The sequence below is a fragment of the Cetorhinus maximus genome, chromosome 14 (assembly GCF_964194155.1).
Source record: "Cetorhinus maximus chromosome 14, sCetMax3.hap1.1, whole genome shotgun sequence".
Classification (NCBI taxonomy): Eukaryota; Metazoa; Chordata; class Chondrichthyes; order Lamniformes; family Cetorhinidae; genus Cetorhinus; species Cetorhinus maximus.
The window spans coordinates 19,003,199-19,017,815 of NC_135892.1; the positions used below are offsets into that span (position 1 = coordinate 19,003,199).

At 44.2% G+C, this 14,617-nt stretch overlaps 1 protein-coding gene across 1 annotated transcript in view; it reads right to left on the minus strand.

Annotated features, from left to right (window-relative positions):
- LOC144689483 (pleckstrin homology domain-containing family G member 1-like) overlaps positions 1-13,967 on the minus strand; it is a 205,176-nt gene extending 191,209 nt beyond the window's left edge. Inside the window, exon 1 of the mRNA XM_078556602.1 lies at positions 13,869-13,967. The gene's annotated coding sequence lies outside the window, so the exon portion shown is untranslated. The remainder of the gene's footprint in view (positions 1-13,868) is intronic.
- Positions 13,968-14,617: the final 650 nt, after the last annotated feature.

Consider the following 14,617-nt stretch of genomic DNA (forward strand, 5'->3'; position numbering starts at 1 on the left):
CTCCCCTGGACTCATGTTCTCTAGATTATCAGTCTAGGCCTCTGGATTATGAGACCACTGCACTACTATGCCCAGGTTATACATATTGCACGTTCTGTGTTAGCCTGCACACACCCTAAGCCTTCCAAGTTCACCCTCCTTTCGAATTGGACAATAGGCTTCTCATACAACAATTATGGAGATGATCATTCTCTCTATCTCTCTTCATGTAACATCCTCATTGTCTGAGGGTTGCTAATCATGGCTTATGCCATGATATCACTATGGGGCAAAGCAAGGTTTCCGGTCCCAAGAACTACTTCAGCCAGTGTGGTGACTGAACCCGGGATCTTGGCGTTATTCTGCACCACACTCTAGCCAACTGAGCTAACCATAACCACGCCCCATTCCAGTGATCATTACCTATTCCTTTCTACACTTCTGATTATGCACCTTGAAACATCACAGCAATGAGATGGAGAGGTGGAATATTTGCTCATGGAGATTGTTTCTTGCAATATTCCTATTATTGTCACATCATGTGTTGGTTTTAACTAAGTGGTATCAGTCTTGCTTCTGAATCAGAAGGTCGTGGGTTCAAGCCCCATTCCAGAAACGTGAGCACATAATCTAGGCTAACACTCTAGTCATTAGGTGCTATATTTCAGAAGAGATCTGAATTCAATGCCCTGCTGGGGTGTTTGTAAAAGATGTTGTGGCACAATTTTGAAGAACAGCAGGAGAAATTTGCCTTGCCCCCAGACCAATATTTATCTCTCATTGGTTATCTGACTGAATTCAATTTTAACAGAAACAACCTGCATGGAGAGATGGTGGCTTGTGGTAATGTAGTACTAGGCTTAAGGCCTAGTAATCCAGAGGCCCAGGCTAATGCCCTGCCACCATGGCAGCTGGTGGCATTTAAATTCAATTGATTATTTTTAAAAATCTGGAATTGAAAGGTAGTCTCAGTAATGGTGCCATGAAATTATCAGCAATTTATTGTAAACACTGGAAACGACAACGGCAAATCCAACCCTGTTGACACTGCAAAGTTCTCCTTACTAATGCCTGGGCTTGGGCCAAAATTGGAAGAGATGTCCTATAAACTAGTCAAGCAACAGTCTTACATAGTCATAATCACTGAATCGTACCTTACAGCCAATGTCTCAGACACTACCATCACCATCCCTGGGTGTGTCCTGCCCCAACCAATGGGGCAGACCAGCAGAGGCGGCAGTGGCACAGTTATATACAGTCAGGAGAGTGTTGCCCTGGAAGTCCTCAACATTGACTCCGGACCCATGAGGTCTCATGACATCAGGTCAAACAAATGCAAGGAAACCTCCTGCTGATTACCATGTACCACCCTCAGCTGATGAATCAGTACTGCTCCATGTTGAACACCACTTGGAGGAAGCACTGAGGGTGGCAGGAGCACAGAATAAACTCTAGGCAGAGGACTTCAATGTCTATCACCAAGACTGGCTTTGTAGCACCACCACTGACCAAGCGGGACAAATCTGCCAGACTGGGCCTGTGGCAGGTGGTGAGGGAACCAATAAGAGGGAAAAAATTACTAACCTTGTCCTCACCAATTTAACTGTTGGAGTTGCAAATGTCTACGACAGTATAGTAGGAGTGAATACCACATGATCCTTGTGAAGTTGAAGTCCTGCCTTCACACTGAATGTACCCTCCATCGTGTTGTGTAGCACTACCACTTAGCCAAATGGGGTAGATTCAGAACAGATCTAGCAACTTTAAAGTGAGAATCCATGAGGCATTATGGGCCATCAGCAGCAGCATAATCTACAACCTCATGGCCTTGCATATTCCCCACTCTACCAATATCATCAAGCCGGGGATCAATCCTCGTTCAATGAAGAGTGCAGGAGGGTATAACAGGAAAACACCAGGCATACCTAAAAATGAGGTGAAGTTACAGCACAGGACTACTTGTAGGACAAACAGCAGAAGCAGCATGTGATAAAGTTAAGTGATCCTGCATCCAATGGATCACATCTAAGCTCTGCAGTCTTGCCACATCCAGTCATGAATGGTGGGGAACAATTAAACAACTAATGGGAGGAGACTCCACAAATATCCTGATCCTCAATGATGGGCAAGCCCAGCACATCTGTGCAAAAGACAAGGCTGAAGAATTTGCAACCATCTTTAGCCAGAAGTGCCAAGTGGATGATCCACCTTGGCCTCCTTCTGAGGCCCCCAGCATCACAGATGCCAGTCTTCAGCCAATTAAATACACTCCACATGATATCAAGAAACGTCTGAGGCACTGCAAAAACTATGGGCCCTGACAACATCCCAGCAATAGTACTGAAGACTTGTGCTCCAGTACAAGCTGCACCCCTAGCCAAGCTGGTCCAGTACAGCTACAACACTGGCACCTACCCAACAATGTGGAAATTTGCCCAGGTACATGCTGTCCATAAAATACAGGACAAATCCAATCTGGCCAATTACCACTCCATCAATCTCCTCTTGGTCATAAGCAAAATTATGAAAAGTGTCATTGACAATGTTATCAAGCAGCAATTACACAGCAATAACTCACCCACTGATGCTCAGGTTGGGTTCTGCTAAGGCCACTTGGCTCCTGACCTCATTAAAGCCTTGGTCCAAGCATGGACAAAAGAGCTAAACTCAAGAGATGGGGTGAGAGTGACTGCCCTTGACTTCAAGGTAGCATTTGACAGAATGTGGCACCAAGGAGCCCTGACAAGATTGAAGTGAATGGGTATTAGGAGGAAAACACTCTGCTGATAAGGTATAGGAAGATGATTGTGATTATTGGAAGTCAATCATCTCAATCCCAGGGCATTGCTGCAGGAGTTCCTCAGGGTAGTGTCCTAGGACCAACCATCTTCAGCTGCTTCATCAGTGACTTTCCTTCCATCATAAGGTCAGAAGTGGAGATGTTCACTGAATTGCACAATGTTCAGTACCATTCACAGCCCCTCAGATAATGAAGCAGTCCGTTCCAATATACAGCAAGACCTGGACAATGTTCAGTCTTGGGCCGATATGTGGCAACATTCACACTGCAATTGCCAGGTAATGACCATCTCCAAGAAGAGAGAATCTAACCAGCTCCCTTTGATAGTCAATAGCATTACCGTCACTGAATCCCCCAATATCAACAGCCTGGGGGGTTACCATTGACCAGAAACTTAATTCAAACAGCCATTTAATACTATGGCTACAAGTGCAGGTCAGAGGCTGAGAATTCTTAGGCAAACAACTCACCTCTGATTCCCCAAAGCCCATCCACAAGGCACAAGTCAGGAAGACGTATGATGGAATACTCGCCACTTAACTGAATGAGTGCGGGTCCAACAAAACTCAAGAAGCTTGACACTATCCAGGACAAAGCAACTCATATGATCGGCACCCCATCCACCAACTTAAACAGTCCCTCTCTCCACTACTGATGCACAATGGTAGCAGTGTGTAATATATAGAAGATGCACTGCATCAACTCGCTAGGGTTCCTTTGACAGCACCTTCCAAACCATTGACCTCTACCAGCTAGAAAGACAAGGGCAGCAGACGCATGAAAACACTACCACCTGCAAGTTCCCCTCCTAGTCACACACCATTCTGACTTGGAATTGTATCGCCATCCCTTTCCTGTTGTGGGATCAAAATCCTGGAACTCCCTCCCCAGCAGCACTGTGGGTGTACTTGCACCAGACTGACTTCAGCAGTTCAAGAAGGCAACTCACCACCACCTTCTCAAGGGCAATTAGGAATGGGCAACAAATGCTGGCCTTGCCAGCGATGCCCAGATCCCATGATAGAATTTTAAAAAAGAATCAATGGAAGAGTTCACAGTATGCTGCCGACTAATCCCTCCATAGTTTCACCCTCCTTATCTATGAAACCTATAATCCTCCAAGAACTTTGCGTTCTTCCAAATCTGGCCTCTTGGGCATCTCCTACTTCCTTCAACACACCATCGGTGGCCGTGTCTTCAGTTGTCGAGAATCTAATTTCTGGAATTCGCTCCTTAAACCTTTCCATCTCTCTCTCCTTCAAGATGCTCCTTAAAACTGAGCTTTTGGAGGCTTGTCTTTTCCTTGGCTTGTACCAGTTATTTTGTCTGATTAAGTTCCAGTGATACACTTCGGGGTGTTTTACTAGGTTAAAGATGCTAAACAAATACAATTTGTTGTTGTTGATTTCCCAGATCCCTATTGCTGCCTTATAAACTCCATTCCAAGTAGCACTGGGGAATGTGTGTTACAAGCTCGTGGTGTCAGTCACAAGTCAGGTAGCCAGGAGATTAGGGATTGTCGCTTCCTAGAGGATGGGTCAGGCTACTCACCAACTTGGATATGAGCACCACAGATCGATAAATTTTGGATTTGTGTCTAACATCAGCACAACTCTGTCTCACCAGAGGCGAGTAAAAGATAAATTGGTGACATTGCAGAACAGAGTAAAATTTCTCCCTGCTTGAAAAGATGGAAGTCGATGTCCAGTGATGAGCATCTAATTAGTTATGTGTGCTGAAGACTGTGTGCTTGCAAGATAATGGGTTGAAGACCAAAATAAGCTTTGTTCCAAAGCAGGGGATCCGTTTTATGCTCCAAATGGAAACCGTGCCCATTCAGCTGCAAATGATTTCCTGCATGGCTGTTTCAACAGGCCAGGAAGGCTTATAGCATCTGTGAGACCAGGAAGCAGTGCCTGATGCTTGTTCCTGTGCCAGAATAAACAAGCATCTCAGAGCTTCCAATCAGCACAGTAAATCAAATGGCTGCTTATCCTTGCCCACATTTTTGAAACTTTTCATCTCCATCTGCCTTATCAGCTATGGGGGCAGACATGACAAATAATGTAATTATAGCTCAGCTACTCACCCAAGGCATTTCTATGCTGGTCCAAGTAAAATCTTTGCGTCAGCCCCCAAAATTAGGACACAATCAACTCTATTTCATTGCCAGCCATGACTCAAGAGGTCGAACTCTTGCCTCTGAGTCAGAAAGTTGTGGATTGAAGTCCTATTCCAGACACTGGAACACAAAATCTGAGCTAGTACTTACAGTGAAGTGCCAAAGGGGTGCTGTATTACCAGAGGCACCCTCTTTTGGGTGAGATGATAAACCAAGGCTCTGTCTGCGCACAAAAATCCCATGGTACAAGACAAGCAGAGGATGTCTCCTTGGTGTTCTGGCCAACATTTTTCTCTCAACCAAAATCATTAAAACAGACTATAACTGGTGTTTGTGGAAGCTTACTGTGTGAAAATTGGCTGCTGCATTTCTGACATTACAAAAGTTACTGCATTTCAAGAAGTACTTCAAATAATTGCAAGTCTTTCTTTTCTTTGTTTCATGATTCTAGTGAGAAATTACATTTCAAGATTTATTTTTTTCTTTTGGTATCGCATTATCACAAATGATAGGTGAACTCTGAATTTAATCTGTCTGAACAGCACCAAAGAGTTTCCCAGGTCAGGAGTATTTTGTTCTGTGTCTGCGGACTCAAACTGCAAATTCCTAAACAGCTATGTAAGAACTTGCTCAGGATCCTCGCCTCAGATCCCTACAGGGGATTCTGGTGATTAGCTACAACATACTTAATTCGTACAGCTTTGGGTTACATGAAGTCCTGTCAATTCTTTTACTTCACATTAGGATATAATCTGAGGATTTTTTTTAAATTTGGAAATACTTGGATTACACAGATATGCTTTCAACCCAGTCAGCCCTATACCCAGTGACTTTCATTAGCTGAGGGGAGAGAGAAACTGTATCTGGATGGTTGTCAAAAATGCACTAAGAAAGAAGCCAGCTCTCGAATGGACTCCCCTGTGTGTCTGTGTCGGCTGGACTGATTTCCCATTCTGAAAACAGATGTCAAACATCAAAATAAATGTCAGTGCTTCTAGATGCATCACACAAGTTCAGTTTCTATTCTTCAATGTCAACCATGGGATCTTACAGCAGGCAAATCTTTATTTAAAGGACTCTAGTCCTCTTCTACCAGCAGACTGAAGCTTAACATGGCAACAGCATCATTCCATTGTACCTAAATTATAATTATCCTCCTCACTAAACTAGTGAGTGCTAAGTCAAAACTAGCAGAGACCAACAAAACGATTGTGGGGTGAGGCAGGCGATAGAGGGATTTGAACATGAGGGTGAGGATTTTATCAGCAAGGCATTGTTAAACTGGGAACCAATGTAGCTCAGCGAGCACAGGGGTGATGGGTTAACATGACTTGGCATGAGGTAGAAAAATTAAATATTGTAGATCATAGAAATTGACTGGTCCTTAACCTCCAGATTCCCGAGTCTGACAACAGACATGTGGCGGAGTGAGATTCTCAGGTGCCGCTGACGGCAATCGATGCAGGCTCCATCTCAAATCACAGTAAGTGGGGGGGGGGGTCATTAACATAATCAGGCTCCATTCCCATTAGAACACTTCAGGGATACTTACCCCATTCCACTGGCATCTGTCAGAGCAAAACACAGCCACTCTGTTAGGCAAGGGACAAGGATTAAAATGGCTTTTTTTTTGTAAATGATCTGCTCCCAAGAGAGCCAACATCCCTATTAACAAAGGCAATCAGGTACAGATTGCCTTCGTCTTGCTTATTTTCAGGACCTTCATGAGGCACCCATGTCAATTCTCAGTTGGTGAAAGTTCTGCTGGACTGAATGGGAGCACAAGTACAGAAATTCATGGGGTAGGTAAGGACCTTTCCTGCGCACTTCCCCCTGACCTCTCCACCTTCTAAACAATGGGAGTAGGCCAAGAATACTCACTCAATCCCTTCAAGACTAGAATTTGACAAGAGCATAAGTTTTATGGGGTGGAAACCTGGTGCCTCTGCATTCTACTTCAAATTGTAGGACCATAGGACTCAGGAACAGGAGTAGGCCCTTCGGCCCTTTCAGCTTACTCTGCCATTCGATAAGATCACAGCTGAGCTGGTTGTGGTCTTAACTCCATTTCCTGACTGCACTCCCCAAAAAAACCAATCTCCCACTAAACTATACAAGATAATGTTGCCATTTTCCATCCTCCCTCCTTTCACTGGAATTTCAGTCACATTGAACTTAATGTTACCAATTAACTAATGCAGGTGTCATCTTGGCACAGTTGGTTCCAACTCATCTCTGAGTCAGAAGATTGTGGATTTAAGATCAGGTTATAGGCCTTATAAGATTGTGAACTCATAGATTTCAAAATTGAACTGATACAGCGCTGCCTGAGTCAGAAGGCTGTGTGTTCAAGCCCCACTCAAGAGACTTGGTCACATAATCTAATAGTCCAGTACAGTACTGAGCGAGTGCTGCGCTGATCAGTGAACCAAGACCCAGTCTGCCCTCTCAGGTGGATGTGAAAGATCCTATGGCTTTATTTGAAGATGTGTAGAGGAGTTCTCCCTGAAAATCTGGGATGCCTCAAGGGCACAAAAAGCTGCATCTAAATGCAAGTTCTTTCTTTCATGAGCATGGATGCAGTGTTGCAACTTTGATGCTGATTGTGACCCTGTAGTTATTTGCCAGCTAACTAAGAAATGTGATAAATAAGAGCGGATAGGAAGGTAGGCTTTGAACTGAAATTAGGGTAGTTCTCCATTCTCTCTCAGAGGAGTTGTCCTCCAAATGGGATAGTTTGGGCAAGGTCAGGCAGGTGTCATTTTCAAGACTAAAGGCTTCAATATTTCATCGATTATCCGTCTGATGGGCTGACGAACAACCAGAAGCAAGTTCATCTGGAGTGCGACGGCCTTGTGACTTTTCTAGGTGAGATCAAGAGCACTTGACTCTATCAGGACTAGAGTTGCCAACCCACCAGGTTTGCCCTGGAGTCTATCCACGAAAAAAAAATTAATCTCCAGGACACTGCTATGAGCAACCCCAGGAGAAAAATCATACAGGCCTTAAAATAATTGTGCATTTTAAGGAAAATTTTCTGAACACATTTGTTTATTAGTTATAAAAACATTGCAGATGGGGGGGAAAAAAAACTGCTTGACTGACAGTCCAAGAAGCATCTCATTAGGTAACGAAAAGCCTATTCACTTTCCAATTGGCCTGGGAAGGCAGGGCACTGTGAGTATGAACATGTGCAATGACCAGTGGCAGGAGCGTGGTGGCAGGAGTTCAAGTACTGACATCTCCAGGAATACGTCTGACCAGGGTTGGAAACCCTGATCAGGACAAGACTGTTGAAGATTGAATTGAAGAAGACATAATCCAAATCTCCAGGTTAGAAAGCATAACGAGGAAAGCCATTTGTTCTATTTCAATATATGTTACTCAGTAGAAAAACTACAGGGCAGAATTTTAACCGTGGCTCGCCATTCTTGATGGCGAAACAGGAAGCGGGTGCCACTTCCATTCTCTCGCTTTTTTGCTGGTTCCCACATAATTCTAATTAAATTGAAAGTGCCGGGGTGCACGGGAGACATGTGCGATCACGCAATGGGGGAAGCTTTTCAGTAGTGAAAACCGCCATCAGCTGTCAATACAGGAGGTGTGATTGAGCTATAAAAGAGCCTCCTGGACAAACAGGGAGGCTCTTCATCATGGTCAAAATTTTCCCGCCCAACTCCATTGCTATAAGAATTATTGAGAACACAAGGTGGCACAGGTGTTTTTCAATTTGAAATAGCACTTGTAAATATTTCACATCACATTGGTTTCACTTTAATCATGTGTGCATCATCGTTATTTGCTGAGGTAGCTTTGTCACAGGGCTAAATGTGCTGGCACATCTCATGTTTGGCATGAATTGACGGTTACAGGGGAGTTAGAGACACTTCTTTATTGTGGAAGAAACAATGATGGGCGGAATCATCCCAGATTTGCACAGCGTGCGGTAGCGAACCTTTTCCCCGCCGGCCACAATGGCGGGTTGTCAAGCTGTATTGTCCCATTCTCAGCGTGTCCTGCCTCATTAATAATGCATTAATGGGAAACATGCCGGATCGCTGTGGGCAGGCTCAGATTTGTCCGCCATGCCATGATCTCTGTGCTTCCTTGCTCCGGGTGCCATATTTAAATTGCATCAGAGCGCATGTCTACTTCATGTCTTCAGACCAGGACTGCTCCAGGCAGATGGCCCCGAAAGCAAATGGTAGCCCCCAAATTTAGTGACGCCTCTGTGGGGCGCCTGCTGGACGCAATGGAAGTCTGCTGCGATGTCCTCTACCACAGCTCTAGCTGCAGGTCCATCAGAGTCAAACAATCCTCTCCCTCTTCTGCTTTTGACTCTGCTGCCATGCACTAATTATCTCTACTTTGGTTCACAAGGAGCTCTGCCAAGCGACCGACACCCTCAGCCAGCCAGCCCCTCAGCTCCATTCACATCCTCGCCTCCAGCCAAGAGGACACCCCCTCCATTGGAGAGCTGGAAATAAGCAGCCTGGAAGACCCATCACAGCGCTTGCCCACACCTTCCACCAGCGCATAGACACACACCTCAGTGGGACCTAGATCTAGAGCAGGCTCAGGTTCACAATCTGGTGGTCACCGCACGGACACGTGTCTGCAGCAGGAGGAGGCAGGTTTAGCCAAGCTCTCCGGCACCCAAAGGACTGCTGGGGAAGAGGCATCTGACTTGAGGTCCAAGTCAGATAACAATCCTCTGAATTCAGCCTTCCAACTCATTGTGGAGTGTCAGCAAAAGGCAGGGTAACATCACGCAGAGCTGTTAGAAGCATTCAACAGAGTGGCACACGAATCAGGGGAGTGCGACTGCCTGCTCTCTGATGAAGTGGTGCCCACATGTACACGTATGGAGGTCGCTATGGGAAGGATGGCAGATGCCATGGAGACCCTGGTTCAGCAGGAAGCAGAGATGTGCGCAGACCTACACGCCATCGCGGTAGCCATGGGAGAGTTCCTGCAGTGGAACTGCAGGAGGGAAATGGGAAGCTTGACGTCCCTCCAGGAGCTCCTTCCCCACGAGGAGTCAGGCCAGGGCCCTCGGGCGCCTGAAGGGAGGAGGAGCGGCAGCTGGACACCCCTGGGTCATCCACTCAGGAATCTGAGAGGCTGTCCTCTCCCTCCGAGTCCACTTTGCCTGTGACCCCCTCAAACTCATCCTCTGTCACCACAGAGTGCTCCCTCTGTGGCCCACAGGAGGACAGCCAAAGCAAGCCGGGGCCCCCAAGTCATCAAAGGCGACAGGGCCAACCATTGCACAGGCTGTCTCCACCCCTGCTGTGGATATCAGGGCTGCACATAGAAGAAGTGGTAGGCTTAACAAAGTCAAGAAACTGTGATCACAAGTGGTTGCACAGGTGAAGACATTTTGTCACTTTATAATCTGAAAATATATTCACTTTCATTGAATAATGTGTAATGTTGTCTTTCAGCTTCATCCCTAGGTTATCGTCTATTTCTGGTATGGAACTTGTGTCTTCTACTGTGAAGGCTGACACAAAATATTTGTTCAATGCCTCTGCCATTTCCTCATTCCCCATGATAATTTCTTCTGTCTCTGCTTCTAAGGGACCAATGTTTACTTTAGCTACACTCTTCCTTTTTATATACTTATAAAAGCTCTTACAACCTATTTTTATATTTCTGTTTATTCTCATATTCTACTTTTTCCCCTTTTCATCAACTTTTTGGTGGCCCTTTGCTGGTTTCTAAAACACTCCCAATCCTCAGACTTGCTCCTGTTTTTTTGCAACATTGTCAGCCTCTTCTTTTAATCTAACATTATCCTTAACTACCTGAGAGAGCCATGGATGGGTTCTTCTTGCTGAGTTTTTGTTCTTTAATGGACTGTATTTTTGTTGAACATTTTGAATGGTTTCTTTAAATGTTTCCCACTGTAAATTTACCTCCTTACCTTTTAGTCAATTTACCCAATCAACCTTAGCCAGTCCCCCCCATATCTATGTAATTGGCTTTGTTTAAGTTTAAGATTTTTGTTTGCGATTGGAATATGTCACTTACAAACTTAACATGGAATTGAATGGTATTATGGTCACTATTCCCTAGTCAATCTTTTACTATGACATTGCTAATTAACCCTGCTTCATTACAAAATACTAGATCTAAGATAGTTTTATCCCTCATCGGTTCCTCTACGTACTGCTCCAAGAAATGGTCAGAAAAACATTCTACAAACTCATCTTCCAGGCCATTCTTCCCAATTTGATTGTCCCAGTCATAGAGTCATAGTCATAGAGGTCTACAGCACAGAAAAATGCCCTTCGGCCCATCGAGCCTGCGCCGGTCAAACAAGTACCTAACTATTCTAATCCCATTTTCCAGCACCAGGCCCATAGCCTTGTATGCGTTGGCATCACAAGTGCACATCCAAATACTTCTTAGATGTTATGAGGGTTTCTGCCTCTACCACCCTTTCAGGCAGTGAGTTCCAGATTCCCACCACCCTCTGGGTGAAAAAATTCTTCCTCACATCCCCTCTAAACTTCCTGCCCCTTACCTTAAATCTATGCCCCGTGGTTATTGATCCCTCCACCAAGAGGCAAAGTTCCTTCCTGTCTACCCTATCTATGCCGTCATAACTTTATACACCTCAATCATGCTCCCCCTCAATCTCCTCTGCTCCAGGGAAAATAACCCCAGTACATCCAATCTCTCTTCATAACTAAAACTCTCCAGCCCAGGCAACATTCTGGTAAATCTCCTCTACACTCTCTCCAGTGCAATCACATCCTTCCTATAATGTGGATTCCAGAACTGCACACAATACTCTAGCTGTGGCCTAACCAGTGTTTTATACAGTTCCAGCATAACCTCCCTGCTCTTATATTCTATGCCTCAGCTAATAAAGGCAAGTATCCCTAATGCCTTCTTAAGCACCTTATCTACCTGTCCCGCTACATTAAGGGACCGGTGGACATGCACACCAAGGTCCCTCTGATCATTGGTATTTCCCAGGGTCCTACCATTCATCGTGCCTTGTTTGTCCTGCCCAAGTGCATCACCTCACACTTATCCGGATTAAATTCCATTTGCCACTGATCAGCCCATCTGACCAGCCCGTCTATATCCTCCTGTAATCTAAGGCTATCCTCCTTACTATTTACCACCAGTCTATATGAAGGTTAAAGTCCCCCACAATTATTACATTTCCTTTGTTACAAGATCCAATGATTTCTTGTTTAATGTTCTTCCCTACAGCATAACTACTGTTAGGGGGTCAATAAACTACTCCCACACCGTTTTCTGACTCTTGCTATTCCTAATTTCCACCATACTGATTCTACTTCATGTGTAACACAATGCTTTCAAATTATACCATCTTCAGCAGACAAGACCCAGTCTTTCCAAACAGCTTTAGAATTATCCCTAATCTCAAATGTTATAATTGAAATTTAAAACAAGGTTAGGATCAAAAACTTGGCATGTGTCTTAACATCGACAAATAATTACTATAGCATTTGTAGAATCTGCGGTGTGATTCCTCCATTGTGCAAATGATATTCAACAACAATTATGTTACATTGCTAGCCTTTGTTCAGTGATAGTATTCTTGCTGATATAGAGAATGTTTGTTCAATTATTTCTGAATACTAGAACTTAAAAGGGTTAAATTATGAGGGCAGTGTGCCATAAACTTGGCTTGTATTCTCTTGAGTTTAGTAGCTTGAGATGTAATCTGATCAGGGTGTTTAAAATGTTAAATGGTTCAATAAGGTAGATATAGAGAAATTATTTCCTCTGATGGGAAGTCAAAAATATGTTTTGGTAGAATTAACCAAGGCACATTAAAAAAATGGAAGTCACTAATTATTAAATTGTGAGATTGCATTTATGTAGCATCATTCATCTCCACAGGAAATTTCAAAGTCCTTTACAACCATAATGAAGCACTTTTAAAATGTAGTCATTGTTGGTCTTTTGGGCAACCGTGGCAGCCAAATTGCACACAGCAAGTTCCCGCAAATAACAATCCAATAATGACTGGACAATGTGATTTTGATGGTGGCTATTGAGGGATAAATATTGGCCAGAACACCCTTTTTTTCAAATAGTCCCATGGGATTTTTGTATGTCCATCCGAAGAAAGCTTATGGGGCCTCGGTTTAACTTCTCAACCTGAAAGACCACAACTCTGACAGTGCGGCACTCTCTCAGCACTGCAATAAAATGTCAATCTAAATTTTGTGCTCAAATTTCCGGAGCATGAATTGAACCCATAATCTACTGACTCAGATGTGAGTGTGTGACCACTGTGCCATGGCTGACAACTAGTCCCATCAGGCACTCAAATGAAATCTTTTAATTAGACATAAACAGGCAGAGATCTGGGCGTCAGAAAAGTGATTCAAATTTTTAAATTCACATGAGTCACTGGAAGTATTTTATCGCCAAACATCCCTTTAAAAATGCTTAGGAGTTGCCCATCCTACAGTTTCTAGGTGACTATCTCCATAAAAAGTGAAGCCTGCTACTGGTTTTGGGCAATTGCATCAGTGGCCCAACCTGACCGTTAAGTGCCGTACTTAAAAGCTTTACAGCTGATTCTACCAGCTTGTGAATAAACAGATAGCAGTGCGAGAAGTCAGACTATGTCTGCTTTCACAAGGGTAGAAAAGTGATTCATGCCAAAGCTGTCAACATATAGTATCTCCAAACATAAAGACATGCGTTCAAAATATCCACTGTTATGGAACATGTCTCTCTCACTCTCTCTCTTAGGATAATCACTGCTTGGAAGCACAGACATCAAATGAATCTCCCCCACTGCCTCTGCACCAGCTCCCTAGATAGTAAAGAATCGTCTGCACAACTTCTCCATTACTACTGAAACTGCACTTCCCTGTTCTCCTACAAGCACTTCACACGCAAAGTTTTTCTTTCTCCCTTTACAATCGTGGTTAAACTTCCACCAGGAAAAGTTATGCAACTTACCCAGCTCGTTAAGGTATATCCACAGCTTTTGCGGTGCTCCCAAGGCCGTTGAACAATGAGGTGCTTCTGAATGGTAAGAGAGCTGAGCTTTGATACAGCCTGCATATCCTCCAATCTGCTGACGCCACTCCCTAGCTACAGCACAGCCTCTGGCTAGAACTCTTCACTTACTGAAAAGGGATTGAATCGGCCTCTCTGGCTGTCAGCCAGCTGCACAGCTGAGCCACAAGTAACATCACAGCATTATTCAGAAAGCAACGACAAGGATACAGGGTGCTATCTAGGTTCTTTTTCTTAGTTATCTTCTAGGATCCAGAAATATTTTTCTTTAAAAACTTCAGTGGGACTTTGCTTGTTTTCCCACGTTAAGTAAATCTGATTATAGTCAGAGTCATAGTCATGGAGGTCTACAGCACAGAAAAAGGCCCTTCACCCCATCGAGTCTGCGCCGGTCAAACAAGCACCTAACTATTCTAATCCCATTTTCCAGCACTAGGCCCATAGCTTTGTATTGGCATCGCAAGTGCACATCCAAATACTGCTTAAATGTTATGAGGGTTTCTGCCTCTACCACCCTTTCAGGCAGTGAGTTCCAGATTCCCACCACTCTCTGAGTGAAAAAATTCTTCCTCACATCACCTCTAAACTTCCTGCCCCTTACCTTAAATCTATGCCCCCTGGTTATTGATCCCTCCACCAAGAGGAAAAGTTCCTTCCTGTCTACCCTATCTATGCTCCTCATAATTTTA